Genomic DNA, 17,152 nt, shown 5'->3' with positions numbered 1-17,152 from the left:
CATCAATCTGATGATGATCTGATGCCCTCTTCTGGTGTGTCTGAAGACAGCTACAGTGTACTCACATACATTAAATAAATAAATTAAAAGAAAAATCCTAGTCCAATCCCGGAGAAATTGGGCTAAGTTGGTTATGGTCCCTAAAATGGATACTGCTGGTCTGGAGAGATGGCTCAGAGGTTAAGAGCACTGACTGCTTTTCCAGAGGTCCTGAGTTCTATTCCCAGCAATGACATGGTGGCTCACAACCATCTGTAATGGTGTGCAGTGCCCTCTTCTGGTGTGTCTGAAGGGATCAACAGTGTACTTACGTACATTAAATAAATCTTTTTTAAAAAAAATGGATACTGCTGTTTTTTAAGAGATGGTAGTTGAAGTGTGGTAGGTCTGAGAACCTCTGCTTGACAGGAAGTTCAAACTCTAGGTAGGCCCTGTCTCCCTTCAACCCTTTAGCACTCACACCTGCGGGGCTCCCACACTTCTGAGACATGCCTCTCATTCTTCCTCCAAGCCTCAGGACCTCTCTTATCCCAGTGACACACCTGGCCTCAAGTCCCTGGAGCGTTTCTGCCTGGTTCGCATTCAGACAGACAGGAACAGCGGGCTGCTTCCCTGTTCTCTCCCTTCAGAGGCTCAGTGGGCAAGGGTTCTGGGGCAGGCATGTCTAACTTCTATAGGTGCTCAGCCACCCCAGCCAGCCGGACAGGGCCCTGTGTGTTGGCCACAGAGGCAGTACCAGGAAGAAATTCTCCCTCTGCACTTCCTGGCATGGCCTTCTGAGGCTGCCCGTACTACTAAGTGGTCTCAGGAATGCTGCTTTCTCAGTTCAGGGAATTCAATAGGTGTGGTTTTTGGCCACCAGCCACTGTAGCCAGCAGGGAACACACACACCAGTGACAGGGTTGACCCTACCTTCCTTTCCAGCTGGGTGGCTGGTCGTAGAATCATCTGCTGGAAAGAGGACATGGGATTTAGAATTTTCGAATGAAGAAGAGCATATCTGAGGTTTACTATCAAGACAGGAGATAAAACGCCTTTTACCCCAGGGCCTTTTCGCTTGGTTGTTTATTTTTTAAAATGCTGTTGTAGACTTCCCATGGCCCAGTAAACACTCGTGAGCACAGGGGCAACACTAATCAGACTCAGCGGCTTATTAAAAAAAAAGGTATAAAGTTGGGGGAGCTGGGGGCTGGGGACTTAGCTCAGTGGTAGAGCGCTTACCTAGGAAGCGCAAGGCCCTGGGTTCGGTCCCCAGCTCCGAAAAAAAAAAGAACCAAAAAAAAAAAAAAAAGTTGGGGGAGCTGGAGTGAGGGAAGATAAACTATATACCTGTATAAAGCTTTCAAAGGATACATAAAAATGTTATCGATGTTGGTTTTGAAATGATATGCATTTTCAATGACAGCAGTGTATCCAAGGGGAGAAACAAAAACAAAAACAAAACCCCAGAAATCTCAGTCAGGTGAGTGGTGCATGTCTATAACCCTAGCACATGGGAGACAGAGGCTGGAATATATGAAGGTCAGGGTTATCCTTCTTTTCATGGAGAGTTGGAGGCCAACCTGGGCTACAAGAGGACGAGAAGAAGAAAGGGGAGAGGAGAAGAAAAAAGGAGAAATGTTAATCATCTTTCCCAGTGGTTATAGAGTGAACTTAAATGTTAATCATCTTCCCAGCAGATACAGAGTAAGCTTTGCTCATGAATGACTGTGAAGCTAACTTCTGCTTGTTTGGGGTGCTTTTCTAGTCACGGGCTGCAGAAGTGGTCTCGGAAAGCCATCAGGCCTGGGATTGCGTAAGCCATGCTGTGATTCCCACAAATAGACCCTTTAGAGACTCACCACCACCCTGCCTTCTTGGAAAAAAATATCTGGTGCATCCCATCTCAGAACCCGTCCAAGGAGGCATGCCAAAGCCGTGGATCATCTCCCTTAGTTCCCCAGAGGCCTCAGAGCAATCTTTTCTGTTGCTTCACAGCTCTTTAACTATGCTAAGAATGTGAGCCATTTCCCACGAGGCTGGCAACCACGAAGCAATTCGGAGCCCAACCTCCCCAAATATCTGCTTTGCAAACACAGAAAGCAGAGAAGCATCCTGAAAATGTGATCTTCGGCCCATCACCTTGGGCGTTTGTGCTGGCCTATTCTCCTGCCCAAAGTGTTCCTGCTTCCAGAAAGCACCACTTTCTCCGAGGGGCTTTCTTAAGAGACTGGACACCAAGCGTTAGCTACTCGGGGCTCTTGGCAGAGAGTTTGCTCCCATCCCAGGGTTGAGATCATGGCTGACTTGGTGTTGTTTCGGTGCTCTCTGGTTCCTGAGATGTCTATGTGCAGGGACATGTCACTGTCAGCATGACACTACCTTGGTGGCTTCCAATTCTGTGGCCTGCATGCATGGGAACAGACTATGATGGGTCTGCAGAGGGAAGCACGGGAGAGGGAGAGAATTTGGGGCTTACCCGACACTCTTAGAGTGCCTGACTGCGATACAGGAGGTCGAGTCAGGTTCCAGTGACCTACATAACCTTCCAGACAGGGCAGGTGAGAGCCCTGCTTCTCAGACCAGGCTTGGGTGGAGACAATTTACAGTGCTGAGACACCGAATGCTCCATGACGGCTGACTGAATCATACGTCTACAGGGTGGACTAGTATGTAAAAGTGATTTTATTATTATTTTTAATTGAGACAGAGACGCACACTACAGTTCCAGATGGCCTGGAATTCTTTGTAGGATGTGCTCACTGAGGATTTGTGGCCCATCCTCTTGCCTCTATGTCTGGAATGCTGGAATTATAGGCATGCACCACTCCGTTCAAGCAAAAGTGATGATTGTAAAAACTAACAACATTATAAACATTAAAACACAGTGATAAATGAACAACAATAAAAATACATGATAGTTTTTGGCACCAGAACAAGAAATAGATTAGAAGGAAAATTTTAAAAAGGTTACACTGAAGGTGCAGTTCAAAGGTAGATAAGCTGTCTAGAATACACAAAGCCCTTGGTTCCAACTCCAGGAATACCCCTCCCCAAGTATATGGTGGCCCACATCTGTAATCTCGGTACTCGAGAGGTTGATACAGGATTACCATGAGTTCAGTGTCATCGGGGGTGGGGGGCAAGGCGGGGGTGTGTACAGACTGAGTCTCAGGTCAGTCAGAGCTACAGAGTAAAATGCTGTCCCAATAACCAAAACCAACAAAAAACTCTAGGTAATGGGGTAGGGGTGCAGGTCGGTTGGTAGAGTACTTACCAGGGTTTGATCCCCAGCACTGCAGGTATGGGGTGCATTCCTGCAATCCCAGCACCTGGGGGACGCTGAGGGACGCTCAAGGTTATTCTAGACTAAAGGAAATCAAAGCCAGCGGTGGCTCCATGAGACCCAATCTTAATGACGGTCAATACACATATACATAGTAAATAAAGTTGCTATATCGCCGTGGTACGATTAGCGATCTTTTGGTTCTTTTTTTTTTTTCCGGAGCTGGGGACCGAACCCAGGGCCTTGCACTTCCTAGGCAAGCGCTCTACCACTGAGCTAAATCCCCAACCCCCTGATTAGCGATCTTAAGCTTTTGAAAGAAGACCTCTGCTTCCAAGTCAGGCAGACGGGGGATTCGGTGGCTTAGCTCTTTCTTGTGTAGAAATGACCTTGACAGATACCTTAATCTCATCCATGCAATGGGCACAGTAATTCCTGCTGCACAGGATTCTTGTATCAGTCAGTCACACTGTGCCTTTTCTCCCTCAGCTTCCTCTCTCCCGTCCTGCCCCTACATTCCTTTCACTAAGAAGAGAGGCCTTCAGTTACCCTACAAAGGATCCACAACTGAGACACATTTGAGTCTGCCAGAGAGGAGGTGCATGGCCCCTGCTTACATCCCAGCACAGCTGGAGCCCTGATGCTTGGGGGAGGAAAGTGCAGATGGCTGGACCCTAGAATACCATCAGGGCGGGGCTCCCGTTGTCCTCGATTGCTGAGTATAGCAAAGGCATGTCCTCCAGCCTCTGGCAAAGTCACAAAGGCCTTTGTGGCTGGCTTGTGGGGTGTGGTTTAGAGGTAGCTTGGCTGACCTTCTCCTGCGACCTGCTCTCAGCATCCCTTTTCACCTTTAAAATATTTTTTAATTGCTAAATGCAAAGTGTGTATCTTCACGGTATATGACATTTGGAAACATGTATGTGTTGTGGCCAAACTGAGCTAATAGAACATATATCCCGCCTCACACCATTATCTTATGACGGAAACAGTGTAAATGGGCTCTCGAGACAGTTTCCAGCATAGGGTACGTGGTGACGTATCCCAATTGCTCACTTCTATGGGACTGCACTTTTGTAGGCGGGTGCAGCAGCATCCTGACTCAGCCACAAAACTCTGCTATCACAGGCACAGAGGCAGATGGACGGGTTCCCCGAATCTGAGTCCTGAAAAACCAGAGAGCAAAGATAACATCTCGACGCCAAGCATGCATACCCTTTTCCAAGAATGTAGCATTTTCCCTGGGCGGTGCTGGTGCACAGCTTAGAGCTCAGCACTCAGGAGGCAGAGGCAGAGGCAGAGGCAGGTGGATGGATCTCTGAGCTCGAGGCCAGCCTGGTCTACAGAGTGAGTTCCAGGATAGAAGCAGCAGCTGTATGATGGTGGACCAGATGTGAACAGAGAGGAGTGCTCACAGAGACAGGCTATAAAGTAAAGTAATAGTTCGGCGGGGCGGAGGGAGGGTTCTGCCTTGAGCGGCACACCAAACATGGACACTTGTGTCTGCACCCCTTTCTCTTCCAAAAAACCCGAACACTTGAGAAGCTGACATTTGTGGCTGGGAGGAAACAGAGTGTTCAGAGAGACCAGCATGATAGAGGCAGAGAGACTCAGAACCCACGTGGTCCTCAGAATTCAAGAGGAGTAAGAACAAGAACAAGATGGGGTGTTAGGGAGAGAGAGTCAAACACCACAGAGAAGCCAGAGAGAGAGACGAGCCAGATCTAAGGCTAGGCCTTTCCTGGCAAGGCTTCTATGGCCTCCCAAGAAGGACTCTGTTCATCTTAAGTCCTGTCCCCTTCCCAGTTCAGACTGGACACCCTGGGCTTCCAAAAAGACAGCTTGCTGACTGGGCTCAGAGTCCTTGGTTGTGCAGCCATTTTTATCTGTGATGTTTGATTTTTGTTCCTGTTTTATTCATTTTTTTGGTTTTGTTTTGTTTTGTTTTTGTTTTTCTGAGACAATCTCCTTTCACAGCTCTGGCTGGCCTGGAACGCCCTGTGCAGACAGGCCTATTTGGCCTCCCAGACATCTGCCTGCCTCTGCCTCCCAAGTGCTGGGATCGAAGGCATTGTGCCATCATGCCCAGCTCTTCAACTTTTCCAAGGACTTCTATTAGACATTCCAAACTCTTCCTGGATCCCTCCCCTTTTTGTAATTGCTTTGCTCTCTTTGTAAAGTGCCAATCCCAATGTCCCCTCTGTCTCGAATCCCAGTTAATCCCACAGACCTGAGCCTTCTGTTTTCTTTGTCTGATGGAAATATGATAATCTGAGTCATTGTTAGGAACTCTGTGCACTGTCCGCTCAATCCCTGCAGCCTCCTCAAGGAAAAGAAACTAAGGCCACACCCACTTACACGGGAGGAAACCGTGGTTCACAGAGGATAACTCATTTGCCATATTTTTAGCTGGGGAGCCAGGATTTGAATTCAGGATGCCTGATCTGTAGTAGGCCATTGGCTATCCACACCCCCTGGGCCCCCACCTCCCACCACCATACTCTCTTAGCAGTATAGAGCTGTCCGCTCCATAGTGTGTACCAGGTGACCCCTGGGGCCGTAAGATTAAAGACTCCTGACCACCAGGTGTGACGACAGGCTTAGGCCTGGCTACGGAGCCTTGGGTTCTGGGCCTGCTTTTGTAGGGTCACAGGGTGGAGAAGCAGGAGGAAGGAGGAAATCAGGTTGAGTCAGATGGCTTGTGGAATCTCTGGCCTTTCTTGAGTTCTGGGAAGAGGAGTGAAGAAAAAAAAAATGAGAGTGCCTATTCCAACTATGTAAGATAATCAGGGGCTCTTGACTGTTTACAGGCAAAAAAATCTCAGGCAGCCAGCACCTGCAAGCCAGAGGCCAAGAATCTGTGAGACTCGGCGCTCCAGGCTCTGGATGCCATTAGGCTGAGTGAAGGGACAGGGCGGACGACGGGAGGGACTTCTGGTTCTCCCATCTTGTGCTTGTGGTCCCAACGTTTCCTACAGCATTTGATCTTGGTCCCTGAAGCTCTGGCGTGGGAGCCTGGCTACACATTCTCTTGAGAAATGGGATGAGGCCTGCCTGCCTGTCCCCTCCACACGTCACACCTCCAGTGACTACACCTCAGGCTCCATTATCTTTTTCTCTGGGACACTGGCCATCTAGTAGAACCTCATTCCCCAGCAACTCTCTCATTTGGAGAGGAACCTTACTGGTTCAGAGCTGCAAAGAAGTACATAGGGCCACACAAGGTGTCTGCTTCTAAACACCCTAAAAATCCCTATACTCCGACTTGGACAGGACAGAGCAGGTAAAATCCACTGTAATATAAAACAACCCAGAGAGGTCCTGTTAGGGCTGTGGGTAGATGTAGGACAGGAAGCAACAGCATGGGGCTTCCTGTTCTCCGGAATGTCATTTGTTTATAATAATTCCAAGTATCTGAGGCTAGGGATGCAGCCCAGTTGGTAGAGTGCTTGCCCCGAGGTCAATAGGCAGAGGCAAATGGATCTCTGTGAGTTCAAGGCCAGCCTAGCTACAGAACGAGTTTCTGAACAGCCAAGACTGTTACACAAAGAAACCCTGTCTTGAAAAAAAAAAAACCAATCAATCAATCATGATAATAAGAGTAATAATCACAGCCACAACAGTAATAATTCCAGCTATCTGAGTAACCAATTCTTTCACTCATCCATGCATACATCTGTGGATTTAGCTAACCATCATTTATTCATTTATTAAGTGTGTGCCCTGGGGCTGGTGATGCTAGCAGGCCGAGTATTTAAAAGTGTTTGAGAATGTCTAGATGGGGTGAACACAAGAAGAGTATTCTTGGGACCGGAGAGATGGCTCGGCAGTTGAGAGTACCTGCAGGTCTTCTGGAGGACAGGGTTCAGTTCCAAGCACCTACAGAGGGGCCAACAATGATCTGTAGCTCCAATTTCAGGGGATCCAGTGCTTTCTTCTGGCTTCCTCAGGCTCTGCACTCCATGTACACAGTGCACATACATACATTCAGGCAAAAGACAAAAAACAAAAACAAAAACAAAAACAAAAAACCAGACAGAAGGGAAACAAATAAATCCCTTTTAAAAAAGGTATACTCATGTTCTATCCCGTCCAGGACTTTCCTACCCTTCAGCTTTGGATTCGCAGTTGTGGGCAAGGGTCTGTGTGTGAGGGTCACGGGAAACTCCCCAGGCATTTGAAACACAGACCTCTAGATACGGTCCCCAGATTGGAGGCATATTTGTCCTGTTTCTCTACTGTCCTATGTTCCAGGGAAAGTATGAGCGTCAGTTCTTCATTTCTTCATTCATTCCAATTGAAATGTTGCATTCTGTACATGTATGAAGAGAGTGTACGTGGTGCTTGTATGTGCGTAAGAATGTGGTGTGTGTGTGGCGGTATGCATGTATTGTGGTACGCTGAATGTGTGCTGAACATGTAGGTATTCGTGTGTGAGTGGTTTGTGTGTCTGAGAGAGTGTGTGGTATGTGTTGAATGTGTATGAGTGTTGTGAATGTGTGCATGGTGTGATGTGTGTGTACGTGTGTGGTATGTGTGAGTGTGTGAGCATATGTATGTGTTTGAGTGTGTGGTGTGTTTGAGTGTGTGGTGTGTTTGTGTTTGTAGTGTATTTATATGGCATATGTAGGTGTATGTTTAGGTGTATGAGTATGTGGTGTATTTCTGTGTGTATGTATAGAGTATAGTTGTGTGGTTCGATGTATGTATGTGTATGTTTATGTGTATGTATGGCAGACTTGTGTGTGTGTAGTATATTTGTAAGGCGTGTATATGAATGTTTATATTTATGTGTGTGAGAAGGTGGTATATTTTCTGTGTGTATGTATGTGTGAAGTATAATTATGTGGTGTGTGTGTATGCGTGTGCATTTTTGTGAGTATATGGTGTATTTATGTGTGGAGTGTGTGTGTGTATGTGTGTGTACGTGTTCATGCTCATGTGTTAGCTCTTTCACCCTTTGCCCTATCCCCTTGAGATAGGCTCTCTCACTGAACCTGGAGCTAGACTGGTGTTAACAAGCCTTTGTAATCTTCCCGTCTTGCTCTCCACAGCACTGAGGTTACAGATATGCAACAGACGATACCTACCTGTCTTTTACACTGGTGCTGGGGGGGGTGTCAAATTTTAGTCTTTACACTTGTTCAGCAAGCTCTCCTACCCACTGAGCCATCTCCAGGCCCCGGAATTTTTGTACTCTTGTCAGACCTTGTGGTAGACATGGAGTTGCAGGCAGACCTCACCTTCCAGGTGCTCTCATGGGGACAAAGCACAACAGTGTGTCACTCCCTTTCTCTTAGTGGTCCCCTATTTTGTTCCCCTGACATCCTAAGTCCTTACTGTGACCTAGGGCAAGTGAGCTCAGGCTTCTCCCACCAGCCTCCTGTCTCTGCTCCACTTCGTGCCTGTTCCTGAAAGGCTGCTCTCTAACTGCTCCTTCTGGAAAGTTCCACAGAGGTGTCTTCTCCCCAGCTTCACTTTACCTGGCTTGTCTGTCTAGTGTGTATCACCTTCTAACATTTTCTGCCTTCTCCTTTTACCAATGATCTTTCCACAGAACACAAGCCCTTGGGAGGGGAGAGGCTCGTCTCCGTTTCCGGATGCCATCCAAGCATCTAGAATAGTGGTTGGTCAGTAAATATTTGCCAGATGAATTGAGCAAATAATAACACAGGTGAGTGTGAAATGACCAGTGTATCCAGGACAGACTGGAGAGAATGAGTGAAGTGGGCTCTGAGCTCCTCCCAGCTCCTCAGACTCGTAATCTTACTTTTGTTTTTCTTTGGAATGTGCTTCAATGTTTACAGGTATCCTGTGCGTGGAGACCAACCCTTCTGTTTTTGACATCTCAGTGCTTTTCCACAGAGAGGAGCATGTTTGGATGGTGGCCAGCTGCCCAGGGAGCTCTGCCTGGCATTCCCTGGAGGGAATCATTGGTGGTCGGTCACGTATTCAGCCAACAGCGGCCACTTCGAAGTCGGAATGGCCAAGATAATGAGATTTTAGAACAATTGTAAAAATACCTAGCATGCCATCAGGGAGTCTGACAACAGATTAATGAGGCTCTGGGGCCCTGGTCCTTCCTGAAAACCAAAGGAGAGATGGACTTGTGTTGGAAAAAGGGCCTGGGGTGACCTTGGATTGCTGTATTTAAAGCTATCGTGAGCTACCAAGTCAAAGCTGCCTCTTTGAGGCCAAAGGACAAACACATCAAAGGAGTTATCCAACCAGAGCCCTGGAAGTCCAAAAGACACCAGTGCTACCCCAGCAGCTGGTCCTTATTCATTCCATGCATGGGTTGGGGGTCACAGGTCTGATGGCCTCCATCGGGCCTTTTCCTCTCTCTCCACCCTTCATTTCCCTTTGCCCTTCTTCTTTTGGCCTCTGCTCTAGGGGGTGGGGAAGTGTCCAGCATAGCTGGGGAGAATGTCTCTGGGGACCCTGTGCCCCATGCCCTGGAAGGGACTGGCTCAGGAAGGCTGATCTCAGGAGGCAGAAAGGGTCAAGGAAAGAGTGTTAATGGCGCTCTTCAAGGGGGAAGGTCATCTGTCCACACTTTCTCAATGACCAAACATTCCTTGGTGTCCAGAGTAGCTATTCTTCAACGGAAGTTGCAGAAAGATGCTGCATACAGTGAGAGACGGCCTGATACAAAGTTCTCAGGGAGAGCAGCCATCTGCAGGGAACCTAAGGGAACATGGTTGACAAAGACTCTGGGCTGAGGAGGCTTTGGGGGAGGGGAGAGGGAGGAGGGGGAAACAGGCAAGATGTGGAGTAGCTACATGCAAGCTGACATTGCATTAAGAAATGAGAGAGAAGGTGGTGTGTGGGGGGGTGAGGAGAGGGTTGCTTTGAGTGTGTGTGTGTGTGTGTGTGTGTGTGTGTGTGTGTGTGTGTGTGTGTGTTGCTCAAGGCCAGCTTGGAGAGCCAGTAGCAGAGAATGATTTGAACTTCTGACCCTCTTTCTTCTACTTCTCAGGTGCTGGGTTATACCCATGAACCTCCAGTCTCTGCGCCTGCGATACTGGGAACCCAATCCAGGGCTTTGTGCATAAAGGGCAGGCACTGTACCAACTGACTCATATCCCAGTCCCTGTTCCTAGATCAGCCTCTGCCTCAAGCTTCTCCCACAGTTCTCACGCCTGCAGATCCAAATCCAATTCTTTGCTGCTCCCAAGGCTTCTATCACCAAAGGCAGCTCCATTCCTGGCTTCTCCTGGGACCGGTCTGTGCAAACCTTGCTCTTTCTCCTAAAGATGGCTCCTCTCTCTCCACCTTGACTCTGTTTCTCTGTCTCTCGGCTTCCTATTAAAATGATACCACATTCACACAAGTCCCTCCCGAAGAAGCCTTAATGCATGCAATGGCTTTTGTGTTTGGCAGTGTCCCAAAGACACGTCACCTTAGACACTGTAAGGAAAGTATCTCTTAGGGGTCAGAGGTGTTTGGCTTCCCCACTATCCTTTACCCAAGATTCTTCAAAGTCGAATTAAAAATCAGTCCCCGCTCCTCAAGCATAAGGTGTGTGCATGTTGGAGGGAGAGTTGTAGCTGTAAAGTGAGAATACAAACAGCTTGAAGTAAGAGGCCTTTGGCCCCATCTCTGGCTTTGTGGGTCAGGAGGTCCTGGAATTTGCTTCTGAGGAAAAGCAGCTCCAATGGGAACAGGAGTCCATGGTCAAAAGGTTTTTTCCACGCTCTGAAAAGAGAGTCTGCTCAAGTTCATTGAAACCGGCATTTCCCAAGTTTACATGCCCAGGGAATCTGTTGAATATATGTGTGACAAGCATATATCAACTATTTACATTACCCAGAGTTTGGATGTTAGACAGGCTTGACCCTCCTCTGTGTCTGATGTGTTGTGTGACTTCAGTCAGATTCTCTTGGATCCTTTCGAGCTCCAGACACTAACTTGCAAAATAAGTTCCTTACATGGCTAAGAGAGTAAAGTGCACAGGTTTGCCATTTCTGTTCCAGGAGGACAGATTAACAACTGATAGAACTCACTCCAAGGTTCAGCCATGTGGGGTTGGAGCATTGGCTCAATGCTTAAGAGCACTGGATGCTCTTACAGAAGACCTGGGTTCAATCCCCAGTACACAAGTGATGGCTCGCAACTGCCCGGAACACCAGGCCTAGGGTATCTAATGTTCTCTTCTGGTTTCTGTGGGCCCTTCACACACGGTACACAGGCATGAATGCGAGCAAAACACTCATATGCATCCAATACTCCCTCCCGCCCCATTTGTGTGTTTGTGTGTATGTGTGTGTGTGTGTGTGTGTGTGTGTGTGTGTGTGTGTGGTGTGGTGTGTGTAATTTGTGATTTTCTTCTCCTGTCCTTCCTTATGCAGCCATCACATCTGCATCTCCTGGCTGTTCTTGTACTGGGAGACCTTCTGGCTGCTCCCAGGGACCCAGCATCAGCTGCTGTGTTGCCTGCCTGTAGGGTCTCTGCTCTCTGTGCTGGGCACACCTTCTCCTATACTGTGGGTTTTATCATCTCCCTCCAGCCCCAGGGAAAGAGCTGTCAAGAGCTGTTATAGTCTATACTCCACATGGCAGTCAAGTAGCTCCTGAAAATGACGCTTGGCCTTGGGGAGACGGCTCAGCAGGGAAGAGCACTTGTCAATCTTATAGAGGATCCAGGCTCAGTTCCCAGCACCCACATGGTAGCTCACAATCATTGGTAGCTCCAATTCCAGGGGATCCAATGCCCTCTCATGCCCTCCACAGGGTCGGGGCATGCAAATTGTGCACAGATGTACATGCAACACGAGACATCTATATGAATTTAAAACATTTTTATGGGGCTAGAAAGATGACTCAGAGGTTAAGAGCAATTGTTTTCCTTCAGAAGACCTGAGTTCAGTTCCCAGCACCCACTGGTGACTCATAATCCTCTGTAACTATAACTGCAGGGGATCTGATGCCTCTGGCTTCTTCAAGCAGCTGGATTCACATGACACCTACATGCAGAGACGCTTCTACAAATCATTAAAAATCATTTGCATAGGAGTGAAGTGAGAGGGCAGTTGAGGGGTGGGCTCAAGGGGGAAAGACTAGGAAGTCTCACACGCCTGCTCCATGCATGTCTCGGTCTCTACCAACTGGTGCTGTGCAGAGGGGCTAAGGTGGGTCCTGGGAACTTGCACATCACTGGCTGGTGCCAAGGTAGGCAGTGGTGGAGGTCAGGCAACGAAGGTGGAGGATCAGAAACGAAGCCAAGCCCCATCTGCCTGACAGGTGATGAGGCTGGGGAGCCTCAGGTTGTTGATGAAGAGCCAAGCCTAGGGTGAGCATTCTCGGTAAAGCTGGGGTGGAAAGCAGAAAGAGTCATTGACACAGGTATAGGGGAGGGAAGGGCCCAAAATATGGCCCTGGAGCCTTCTACCTCAGTAGGACCAGCCCAACGGGAAGCCAGGGCTCGGGAGGGCCAGGTGGGGCAGGCCTACAGGCCAGAGCTAGCTACTTGAGAACCCGATATGTTACTAAGGAGAATTCCATTCTAGAAAGGGTTGGAGGCCTGCTGTCCAGGCATCCTCCTACATCCTGGGGTTCTGAGTGTCATTATCCTCACGGTTTACTACCTAGTAGTCAATCTACAAGAAGGAGTATGGCTAGGGAGGAAGACGCACTGGCTTCTTGCCTGCTGCTGCTCTTGGATGCCCCTTGACCTTCAGGGAGGGTGCTGTTGGGAGTTTGAGTCAAAGCTACTTAGTTGAAGGAGCACAGCGCAAGGCATGATGGGCTTTGGAACCCAAGGCATGGTGGGCGGCGGCCTGACCTCACTCCCACCTACAGCCCCCCTCTAGTGTCCCACATACAGTCAAGGTAGCATCTGATTCTGCTCGAACACTCACGGCTTCCTTTGATGGCTTTGATTTCCTTTCTAGCCACACTTCCCCTGTGCCTCAAGTCCTTGAGTGCTCGCCCGTGGTACTTACAGGCCAGATGTTCACCCTGTACGTTTCTTTCCCAAACGAGAGTAGCTTCGACCCTAGCAGACCCGAAGTTCTACCCGGCCTACAGCTCTCCTCTGCCAACCCAGCACCCGGTTAAAGGGGCCCAGGTGGGAACACTCTGAAAAGCCGCAAGGACCCTGCCTGGTAACTCCTGCTCACCTGACAGCAGTGTCTGCCTGCTATGCTGGGGCTGACTCACTTCCCAAGTATGGATCTTGGCCACCCTGTTCTTGGGCATTTACTGAGCCCAGGTACAAGGCCTGACCATAATGAACATTCCAGAGATAGCTGCAGATCTTTTGTGCTTTCTCTCTCTCTCTCTCTCTCTCTCTCTCTCTCTCTCTCTCTCTCTCTCTCTCTCTCTCTCCCCCATCCTCCCCTCTCTCCCCGTGTGTGTGTGTGTGTGTGTGTGTGTGTGTGTGTGTGTGTGTGTGTGTGGTGTAGGGTGTAGAAACACAAGTGAAGGCATGAGAAAGCCAAATATCAGCCTCTTCAAACATCATCCACTTTTTCTTTTTCTTTTTTGAGACTAGTTTCTTGCTGGCCTGGAGCTTGGGACGTGACCCCCCCCCCCCCAGCAATTCACTTTTCTCAGCTTTTCCAACCTTAGGGTGACAAATATATTCCACCACACACAGCTTCTCCTCCTCTTCCTCCTCCTCCTTTTCCCCCTCCTCCTCCTCCTCTTCCTCCTCTTCTTCTTCCTCCTCCTCCTCTTTCTCCTCTCTCTCTCTCTCTCTCTCTCTCTCTCTCTTTCTGAGACAGGGTCTCCCTCGCTCTATAGTGCTGGCTAATCTGGAACTTGTAATGTAGTCTAGACAGGTCTCCAATTCATAGCGATCAGCCTGCCTTTGCATCCTGAGTGTTGGGATTAAAAGTGTGGATCACCATGCTTGGCTCTAAGCACAGCTTTTTAAACTTGAGTTTTGGAGATCAAACTCTGGGCCCCAAACTGACTGAGCTATCTTCCCAGGCCCTACTGAGACTTTCTGTGGTTACACAGGTCTTAGGTTTCTAGTCTGTCCTTAGTCCTTTGCCCATGAGTTCCTCCTATCCGGGACCAGGATCTCCTGGTAGCTCTGGTCTGACAGCCTGATACCCTGCTGGGGCCTCCTCCATCTCTGTTTGACTCAGAGAGCAAACTCTCCTGGTCTGAGCTTGCTGTGCCCTGTGGTGCTTTCTTCTAAGGAATTCCCTGGTTATATCAGTGGCTAGCTCTCTGGAAAGTTCTGAAGTAGTTATCTATTTGCTAGCAACTCCTACTGCCAGCCTCTATCCAATGCCGGGTCTAAGCTGGAGCTGGGGCTGCCACAGGAACAAGGCCGACCTTTTCCTCAGGGCTATCACAGTCTGATGACAGCCATGTTTGAGCATCAGACTGCCTATTATTGAAGTCGCTGGACCGGTTGCCTTGTGGGTCGGATGGGCAAACAGGACCATGCCCAGGGAGATGGAGCTGGGTCTTTGCCAGCATTCTGACTAAGTGCATTTCATGTTTCGCCTGTTCACACTGCCTCATAATGGGTTGTCCTCGGTCTTTGACAATAGCTCTGTGTCCAGGCAATGCCTTGGGATTGAGCTAACCACCTTCTCTGATGCCCCTTTCTAATCACTAGATCCTTTGACTGCTTTAGATGAACGGTGTTTCTGCCTAGTTTATTAAGTCCTTACTCTGGTGTCTGTCACTCTGGAATTACTTAAGAAAAGTAAGAAAAATCTTATAAACACACAAAAACACAAAGATAGCTCAGTGGTTACGAGTACTTTCTGCTTTGGCTAGTATAATTCCAAGCATGAGCGTGGCAGCTCGCAGTTGCCTGTATTTAACTCTAGCTCTAGGGATTGAAAGGTCTCTTCTGATATCCACAGGCTCCAGGAATCCATGTAATATACAGACATACATGGAAACAAAACACACGTACACATAAAGCAAAAGAAAACAGAACTCAAAAAATTTTCAGGTCTTAGCTACAAGGTGACAAAAAAAAATGAAGGAAAGATAGAAAGAAAGAAAGAAGAAAGAAAGAAAAGAAAAGAAAAGAAAAGAAAAAAGAATCAGTGATCACGTCAAAAAAGGCCTCAGCCTTGTACAGTGAAGTTGTACAAACTACGACCAGTGTGTGCCCAAGGACAAGGCCATGAAGAAGTTCGTCATTCCGAACACTGTAGAGGCCACAGCCGTCCGGAATGTTTCCAAAGCAAGTGCCTTCGATGCGGGTGAGCTTCCCAAGCTCTGTGTCAAGCCGCAGTCCTTCCTGAGCTGCGCCAACCATAGCGGGGTAGTCAGGATCATTCATGAAGCTCTGTAGGGCTGAACCGACAATTATTTAGAATATTGGGGCTGCCCCATGACCTCCACTAGACCCCATTGTAAAGGGCTGACCCTCGTAAGCCAGAAGAAAAAAAAAAGATCTGGGGAAAATCAAATGGAAACAAGAACAAATCCCAAGTCAAACCAAAAGAAAAAAATCCAACACATAAAATAATCCCCTAACTTCTCTACCTGAGCCCCAATCCATGGGGACACCTCAGTTTCAAGCAAGGTCATGCCTATCCATTTTCTGTGCCCTCACAGAAGCTAGTAAGACTTTTCTGGACCATTTTAGTCTCTGAGCTGAGAATGCAGCTGTGCATAAGGCCCTGAATTCGATCCTCAGAATCCCATAAAATGGTGGTGGGGACACACATCTATAACCACAATATGTGGAAGGCTGAGGAGGAAGATCAGACACTCGAGGTCATCCTTAGCTACATGGAAAAACAGGAGCGAATCTGGGCTACATGAGACCCTGTTTTGTTTTGTTAAGAAATCAATGAAACTAAAACCAGAACATTTCCCATCTTTTGTGAGACTTCTCACTTGGAGCCTCACCACTGCCAGGGAAACTCATCCACAGACGTAAGGCTCGGGCCGGCATCCCCTCCACAAGGCCTTCACAGATGCCCCTGAGTTCCGCATGCCCTCTCTGAGGCCTTTGCAGACACCCCTAAGTTAAACATGCCCTCTCTGAGTGGCAGCCCCTTTCACATTCCGAGCCCTGTTCTGTCTTCAGGAGAAAGGACTCATGATGTCTCTGCTGTGTGTCTAGGGCGGGCCAGGTTGAATTGCTCAATAAACCTTGAACAAACCAACTGTCTTAGAGAAAATTCCTTTCGCTGCAAGTTTATGTTAAGTGGAAGTTTCTTTGGAAAAAGTCTTCAGAGACAGCTGGGAGCTGGCCTGACCCAGCCCCAGGATTCACTTGCCCCTTTTGTTCCTGTTCTGGTTCCTCCCCAGGACGGAGAGAAGCATAACCATTTAGAGAGTTCTGGTTCTAAAACCTCCAGTTCTGTAACCATTCGGATTGAGAAACCACAGAGAAGGAGCTGGGGATGTGATCCAGTGGTAGTCAGCTTGCAGGAGACCCTGGGATCAGTCTCCCCCCATGTTAGGGGAGTGAGAAAAATAAAAAGGAAGGAAGGAAGGAGGGAAGGAAGGAAGGATATAAGACAGAAAGAAAATAAAATCAGGCAGGAGAATGACTGGAGGTAAACCAGAGTTCACTCCTGGTTTACCTGGTGTGGCCACACACAAGGGACTCTGAATCCAGCACGTTCCTCTAGATCTATGTGACTTGCCTGGCCTCATATGTACACACTCTTCCAGACATATATACCTAATTTAAAAAATGAAAGACATTTCAAACAATAAGAATTAAAATTAAGCTCTCTTTCTCCTGCTTCCTCTTGCTCTCTCTGGCCCCTTTGTCCCTTCTCTCCCCATTCCCCTCCCCGCTTCTCTCCACGTGCTCATGGCTGGCCTCTCCTCTCCTCCTCTCCTTCTCTACTCTCTCTTTCTCTGCCCTACTACCCCCTTAACTCCTCCCCCCATGCCCCGAATAAACTCTATTCTATATATAAAAAAGAAGTAAAATTAAAAATGTTTTTT

This window comes from Rattus norvegicus, chromosome 8 (assembly GCF_036323735.1).
Source record: "Rattus norvegicus strain BN/NHsdMcwi chromosome 8, GRCr8, whole genome shotgun sequence".
NCBI classification, from domain to species: Eukaryota; Metazoa; Chordata; class Mammalia; order Rodentia; family Muridae; genus Rattus; species Rattus norvegicus.
This window is presented reverse-complemented; position numbering follows the sequence as displayed.